Here is a 7,466-nt window from a genome sequence, read left to right as displayed (position 1 = left end):
GAAACTGACACGCTTACCCTGTGTACACGTTACGCGTATTTCATTATGTTATATAAGGTCAGTTTTATGTATTTTGTAGAACAGGAGACCATAATATCCTCTGTAGCACTCCTGCCGACTTCCCAGTACTTTTACTAAATCTTATATTCGTGTGTACACGGACTTTACCTCATCATTCTACTTTTCAATAGCCTTAGCATGGTCATGAACTGTATTGTCTTATCATTTAAACTTATGATTATAATGCCTTTCTTTAGTTACTAAAACGTCTTTATCTTTGTTCTGATTTTTAATGGTTTTAACAATCAGTGTGCTTTAACTTTAGTAACACAGTTCTGTCCTTTGATTTCGACGAGTGATTGGGGTCACATATTTTCTGTGACAGCAAAGGAATTATCTTGTTGAGTTCAGGTGACTACATCAAGACTGCCGTATTCCTCATTACCATTTGTCATTTTACTAGTGGCAAATACATGTCTTCTTTAAATTTCAGCCTTTTAAAATTGCTATTATTAAACTGGTAACCAATGCTGAAAAAGAGAAAGAACTACAGTCGTCTTTAATGTAAAGTAGAATCGCATTCATTTATTTGATAACAGTTTTAATATATTAATACTTACTACGATTTTTTTACATGTCGTTTTTTTTTACATGTCGTTTTTGCTTAATCGTTTGGTTTGTTCAACATCTGGTCAGGTCGGGACATTTTATACATTACATTGTTGTTTAATTTTGCTCATCGTTGAAGGACGTACGATGATACATTGATGATAACATCTACGTTGGTTGGTCTCTGGTGAATAGTTGTTTCATTGGCAAACCACATCTTCCTTTTTTATATTTATCTCTTTCCCTTTGGTCTATTGATAGTTGTCTCGTTCGCAATCATGTATCAGCTCAATATTTTATTTCTCGCGAAAGTGTTTTTTTCATTTCGTTTGTTTCTTTTTTTTTTGTTCTACTCTACAACTTTACAACATCGTAGGCGGTACTAGTCGTATGGGCTAGCCTTTTGTCTGCACAAGGCCCGACAATGGCACTCGATGATGGCATTAACCCATTAATTGATATGTACGTTGAAAGTGCTTGAATACTTTGGATTCATTCTTTGATAAATGTATTTATGGATAACAAATGTTTATGAACAATTTCACAAAAAAGGATATTGGCTTCTTAGATAAAAACGGTCATCATTATATCCATTACATTTTGTTTAATAACACTTGGATTTCCTTTAAACGTTCAATCAAATTTGTGTTTGATATACAAATAAGAAGATATGGTATGATGTGGTATGATTGCCAATAAGAGAGCACTTTCGAACAGAGAACAAAAACACAATAAGCACTTTCCAAATTAGTCATAAATATCTAGTTTTCAGTACGATGGATGACCTTCAAACGACTTTACATGTTACACTTTACTTAATTAATTTGTAAGTTCTTTGAAATTGTAAAATAGGTGAATCGAACATCTGTGAAATTGACTAAAACATCACCAAGTTCAAACTACACGAAAATAATCATATTACATGTGACTTTCAACTTACAATATAATATAACGGTACACAGTAGAACAGCTAACACACTTCTATAAGTACTTTGTGGCTTATATTCTGTAAAATATACAAATTAGGATGATATTAAACTAAAGCTCAGACGCTTTTTAAATACAAACCTTTGTGAATTCAAAATGAAATTTTGTATTGAAAAACATATAGAAAATTCGACTCAAATGGGTTTTAATCTTTATCGAAATTGTTTCACAACTTGAAAATAAATTCCGGATGGCATAGAACTGGTGATACGTTATCCATCATTTCATCGTCGAGGAAAGTATGTTTTACGTTGACCAATTTAATTTTTACGTTAACCTCATATCTTTGTATCAGAATTAATCTTTCAAAATAAAAATAAAAAAGATTGCATTAGACAAATACGAATTTAATTCGACTCACCTAAACTATCAGTTGATTCTTCTCCTTTATACGTTCGACTGGAATATACAAGTGTTTTGTAATTGATTAAAAGTATGTGTCCAAAATATTTGTATGCCCCATTTATGGGCATTATGTTTTCAGGTCTGTGCGGATAATTGCGGATGGGGCATCCGTGTACTATGGACACATTCTTGTTTTATATAATATATACGTGACAATTGCTATTCATATGAAAAGTACTAAACATAAAAAAAACCGGAACCAGTCCCATATTGATTCCGAATTCTCGATTTTGATAATTAAAACTATATTATTTTAAAACTACATTTTACAAAAATCTGTTACATCTAAAATGAGTAAAGTAACGCGTATTGGTAATAAATTATAGGCAACAATAGTTTACCGATATCATAATCTCATGAATTTATTAAGATTATGCAATTTTTTTTTATGTTAGTGGATCGCATGAACTGGAAAATGAACGAAACAGATAAAGCGTCTGCTGGGAATGTGCACGCATTCCATCACACGCAATGAGATTCCAGACTCAGTCAAAATTTCACAATAAAACAAAACAACACAATCGGTACAGAGCATTCGCGAATAATAAAATTGAAGAGAAAAAGATAAACATAAATATTGTAAATTACTTTCAGAATCACATGGTTTATGATAATAATATACAAGCTATATCTGTAAAATGCCTTACATGATTGCGGCTTTTTCTGTTTCCCTTTTTGGAAAATTACTTTTTGTCGTAATTTCTGATTGCTGATCTGAAAAAGAGTCAGTTGATTAAAAATATATCTTACTTGTAAATCTAATACTTTTTACATTGAAAGATATTGGTTACATCATAACATTTCACAAAGATGTAATTTTCAGGTTGGAAGATTGAACATCATGGTGACTCCCTGCACATTATGAATTGCTAGTACGTCATTTCACTGTATTGTTTGCTTTGGGAATGCATATGATCGAGTTTCACCTACTTTATAGATTGTAAAGAACAGACATTTGGGAACGGATCCCAATGTGTATTTTTTTTAATGGCCTGATCTATAAATGTATAACGATAGTATTTATGCATGGTGCAAGAAAGACAACTGAAAACACAGATAATAATTATAACCAGCCATCTTAGACATATTGTTATCCTCGTAATGATTGTGATCTTTTAGATGTTATTATTTCATTTCATTATTGAGTTTATTTAGAATACATACTTCATTTAGGTACTGAAATGACTCTGATAAAAGATATTCATACGTATGCAATTCAAATAAGGTTGTGTTGGAAAATACTAATACAAATACTAATTTTTGACAGAAATGATTCAAAGGAAAATATTTTATTATACAGAAGACAATCTGAATAGCTTTTTTAACCAATTAAGTAGGTTTGTAAGCTGTTGACAGATATTGTGATCAACATGGGTTAACAAAATTTAAAGCAGATACGCTAACAAGTGTACTTGCATGTTCTCATCCAAATGCAACTGCAGTTTTCAAAATCTGGGTTACAGTATGTGCCATTCTTTGATTCTTTCAGAAACGCGTAACCATCCATACAAAAGCACAGATTGTTTTCCGTAGAATGGTTACGAAAAAGTGTGACTTGTCCCTTTTCGGTGCAAAGGGTTTTTTCTCTGGAACATTTGAATACGGATATGTTGTTTGATTTGTAGGAATAATCTTGATACCTTCTGGATGCACATGGGACTGACGTAATTTTCTTGTATTTCGGAGACCACACAGGGAATGTTCCTTTAAAAAGATGATGATGATTATATGCAGGTAAATTATGTGAGATACAAATTGAAAAATATATTCTCATTTGGTTGTGGCCTGTTATTTATTTCTTGCATAACTACATATTTTCTCATATAACACTGGGAGTGTGAATAGAAAAAATTGATACGAAAATTTTCTTTAATTTAAATGATTAGCTTATTGAGTATCACAAGACGTGTTTACGAAATTTCCATTTGCTATTCGTTTTGTCATTGACGACTTTCGAAGATTAAGACGATGTACATTTTGTCCATGGCAACATACATCTATGTGGTTTCTTCAATGATATACTAAATACTCCCACATTTTACGTGACAATCTTCTTTTTGATAAATCTTATTACGTTCTGGTACGTACAAAAGGTATTAAAATGTTTTATGTTTTAAACGTTTGACACTTGAAACTTGAAAAGGACATATGACGACATACTGAAATGACCAAAAAACTAGATCAACACTAATAAAAGTATCACATAGGAAAAATATGTCCAGCTTTTATATGTCACCCTAGTTATCGAGACTGTCAGATAACTACTGTTGTACTGCCATATACTATATGAAACCAGTACAACAATTGTATTCCATGTGGCTTTGTTTTGTTTGTTGTGTTTTTTGCACGACACGAAAAATGTGCCGCTATTGTGACTCTATTTTAGTCTATAGTTATCCTTCTCGCTAGGAAAAATATTTTTCACCAATTAACTCCTCACGTATGTTGACTGTCCCCTCTTTGGTTTACTCTATTTCTTTAGTCTCACGGATGAACTTATACATAATTCCTCAATTTTTAAAGTTTGAACGGATTGCAAATTGAACACTGAGAATACGACTTCTGGGCCTGTCATATAATGATGGATTACCATGAATGACTTCGATTCCAAGACATAATCTTAAACTTGAACTTGCTTTTCAACATGTGTTTTTGTTATTGTTGAAAGCTGCTCTTGTCATTTATTTAATATGTATATCATTTTCATAAAACACTACTTAATGAAGCATGAACTACATTTGAAGCTTCGAAAATAATTCAATTTATATTATCTTACCTTTCACAAACCATTTTGGCCTTTTGCAGATACGTATAACAGCATTGAAGTATGGTAGTACAGGTAAGCAGTGGAAGTGTTCTTTGTTTTCAGGACAAGTCAGTTCTGCTTCAATGTCAAATTGTTTACCAAACGGACATTTGGAAAAAGTTTTCTTGGCAAAGGTTTTATCCTGGAGTAAAGATTGAAAATCTATGTATGTAATAGTCATGGAAATTGATATTCTTATTGTATTGTAAGTTTCTGTGTGTGTTGCATTTAAGTGTTTCTGTTGTGTCGTTGTTCTCTTATATTTGATGTGTTTCCCACAGTTTTAGTTTGTAACTGGATTTGTTATTTCTCAATCGATTATGAATTTGAACAGCGGTATAAAGTTACTACTGTTACCTTAATTTATACTTATAACGCGTATGAAGAATCCATGTATTTATATGAGAAGAGAGAGAGGGAGAGAGATATAAGAAAAAATGTATCCTATGAATACTACATACAGGATGTATTACATTATACTTACGAATAATGCCGGTGCAAAGATCCATAATAAAATGAAAACAGTAGCCCAGTTCATTTTCTATCTTTATCCTGAAAAAAAAACAATGAAAAAGAAATGATTTCCACGTGAAAAGAAATGTTAAGTTTTAATTTAAATGATAACTCTTTCAGGCTGTTGAACAATTTTTATCCACGTTTAAATAGTTGTATTTAGAAAAGTACCCTGATTAGAGAGAAAAGAAAAATTCAATGATAATCATACCGCTTTAACTTTCAAAATTGTTATTAGATAGTTACCATATAATACACATTTACATGGTCTATGCATTTCAGTATTTCAATTACTATTAATTTAACATGAATACAGATAAATTAGATTTTAAGTGTTGCATTTGTTCTTTTCAGGCTGTTTCATGACGAAAAAAAATCTATCATATAATGTATTCTTTATCTTCTCTTGAATATGCATATCTTCATTATAAACAAACAGTTTGTGCGGGGTATTTAAACTTATATTTCTTCAATACTTCATTTGCGTTAACCAATATATTCAACTGTTTGTCTATATTTAAACTCAGTGATCAATGAACTACATAATATATTTACTTCCCGTTTTCATTTAGTCTTGATAAAAATCTAATCATTTGCATATGATTAAAAACAATCAACTAAAAATACAAAATTGCAGTTTCTGAGATATTTCCATTTTACCATATGGACGGTTTTTATTTTTGGAATTATTTTTATCATGTCATTGATCAATAGAAAAAAAAAACCAGAATAATTCACAAATATATTTTTTTAGAAATGATCATATGACAAATCTATTTGCGTTAACCAACTTTATGATAAATCTATACCATAGGAAATACTTTGCGTTAACCAACTTTATGATAAATATATACCATTTGAAAAATTTTGCGTTAACCAACTTTATGATAAATATATACCATTGGAAACATTTTGCGTTAACCAACTTTATGATAAAACCAAAATGATATAGCTTGAGATAATTATTATCAACTGTGCGTGTTTTAAACCGAAAGATGTCATATTCAATCGTGTTAGTCTGATGCAGCAAATACTTCATCATCAGTTATGTAGCAGTTACTGTGCTTTTACAATTTACGAATATTATAGTCAAGTTGTTTAAAGAAATATATATTCATTTACTATATTAATTAAAAATTACCCGAAAAAAACCAAAACCCAACAATATACAAACAAAGACGGAAACAGGAAACATGTGGTTGGGTTAGAGTTTAAGGTGATCACAATCCCTCCTTTTCCCTTTCCAGACAAGACCAGCACAGTCCACCCGCTTATCAACAGGACTACTGACACAAACTATGATCAATGTTTCCCTTTATCGTCAATTTGACAAAGACAAAATTATATAGTAGCTTACAATATATCACGTGGCACATATTTATATATTATTGCGTTAACCAACTGATACTAAAAAAAAGTAATATTATTTCGTACTTTATTTGGTCATTTTAACTTTTTTGGATTCGAGCGGCACTGATTAGTCTTTTGTAGACGAAACGCGCGTCTGGCGTGAATACAAAATGTAATACTGGTATCTATGATGAGTCTATTACAACAACTGGGTCGATGCCACTGCTGGTGGAGTTTTAATTCAAAAAGCAACCAACAGAATAAAAGGATCTTTCATTTAAAACAAAATTTTCAAAATTAAACTAAGCATTGAAAATATCATACTTTGCACAACAAAACTATTCTCATCTTTGAGAATTACCAAAATTGCAGTATCAAAATCAAAATGTTATTATAGGCAAAGTAAATTAATTCAATTTACAATATTTGACAAATATCAAATATTATCCTTAATAGGAAAAAACAATATCATATTCTAAGAGCAATGTCTTACCTTAGTATTCAAGCTAATAATGAATAGAGACTACAATAACATACAATAAAACACGTGTCGTATGACGTATGAGTTTGCGTTAACCAAATTCATGTTACCCAACAAGTATTGAATGATAACACAAAACTTTGTCTTAACCAAATTGTTATTAATAAAAACTACATTTTTGTTTTCAAAATTGATAATTATATTTTAATCATGTTTTAATAATAAAAATAAACATTAATGAAGCTGCACCACTTGCTTTCATGTTTAGTGAATAATAAGCCTGTATTGTAGATACACCGGAGAGTTAAAAGACAA

At 30.6% G+C, this 7,466-nt stretch overlaps 1 long non-coding RNA gene across 1 annotated transcript; it reads right to left on the bottom strand.

Moving 5' to 3' along the window:
• LOC139514535 (uncharacterized) lies at nt 1-5,391 on the bottom strand. The gene is made up of 6 exons (XR_011662632.1): nt 5,292-5,391; nt 4,778-4,949; nt 2,649-3,705; nt 1,958-1,995; nt 1,550-1,615; nt 1-530 (listed from the first exon to the last, which is right to left on the bottom strand). It is a non-coding gene; the product is annotated as an uncharacterized lncRNA (long non-coding RNA).
• Nucleotides 5,392-7,466: the final 2,075 nt, after the last annotated feature.

The sequence above is a fragment of the Mytilus edulis genome, chromosome 3, assembly GCF_963676685.1.
Source record: "Mytilus edulis chromosome 3, xbMytEdul2.2, whole genome shotgun sequence".
NCBI classification, from domain to species: domain Eukaryota; kingdom Metazoa; phylum Mollusca; class Bivalvia; order Mytilida; family Mytilidae; genus Mytilus; species Mytilus edulis.
The sequence above is the reverse complement of the archived record's forward strand: the minus strand, read 5'-3'. Positions and strand labels throughout refer to the sequence as shown.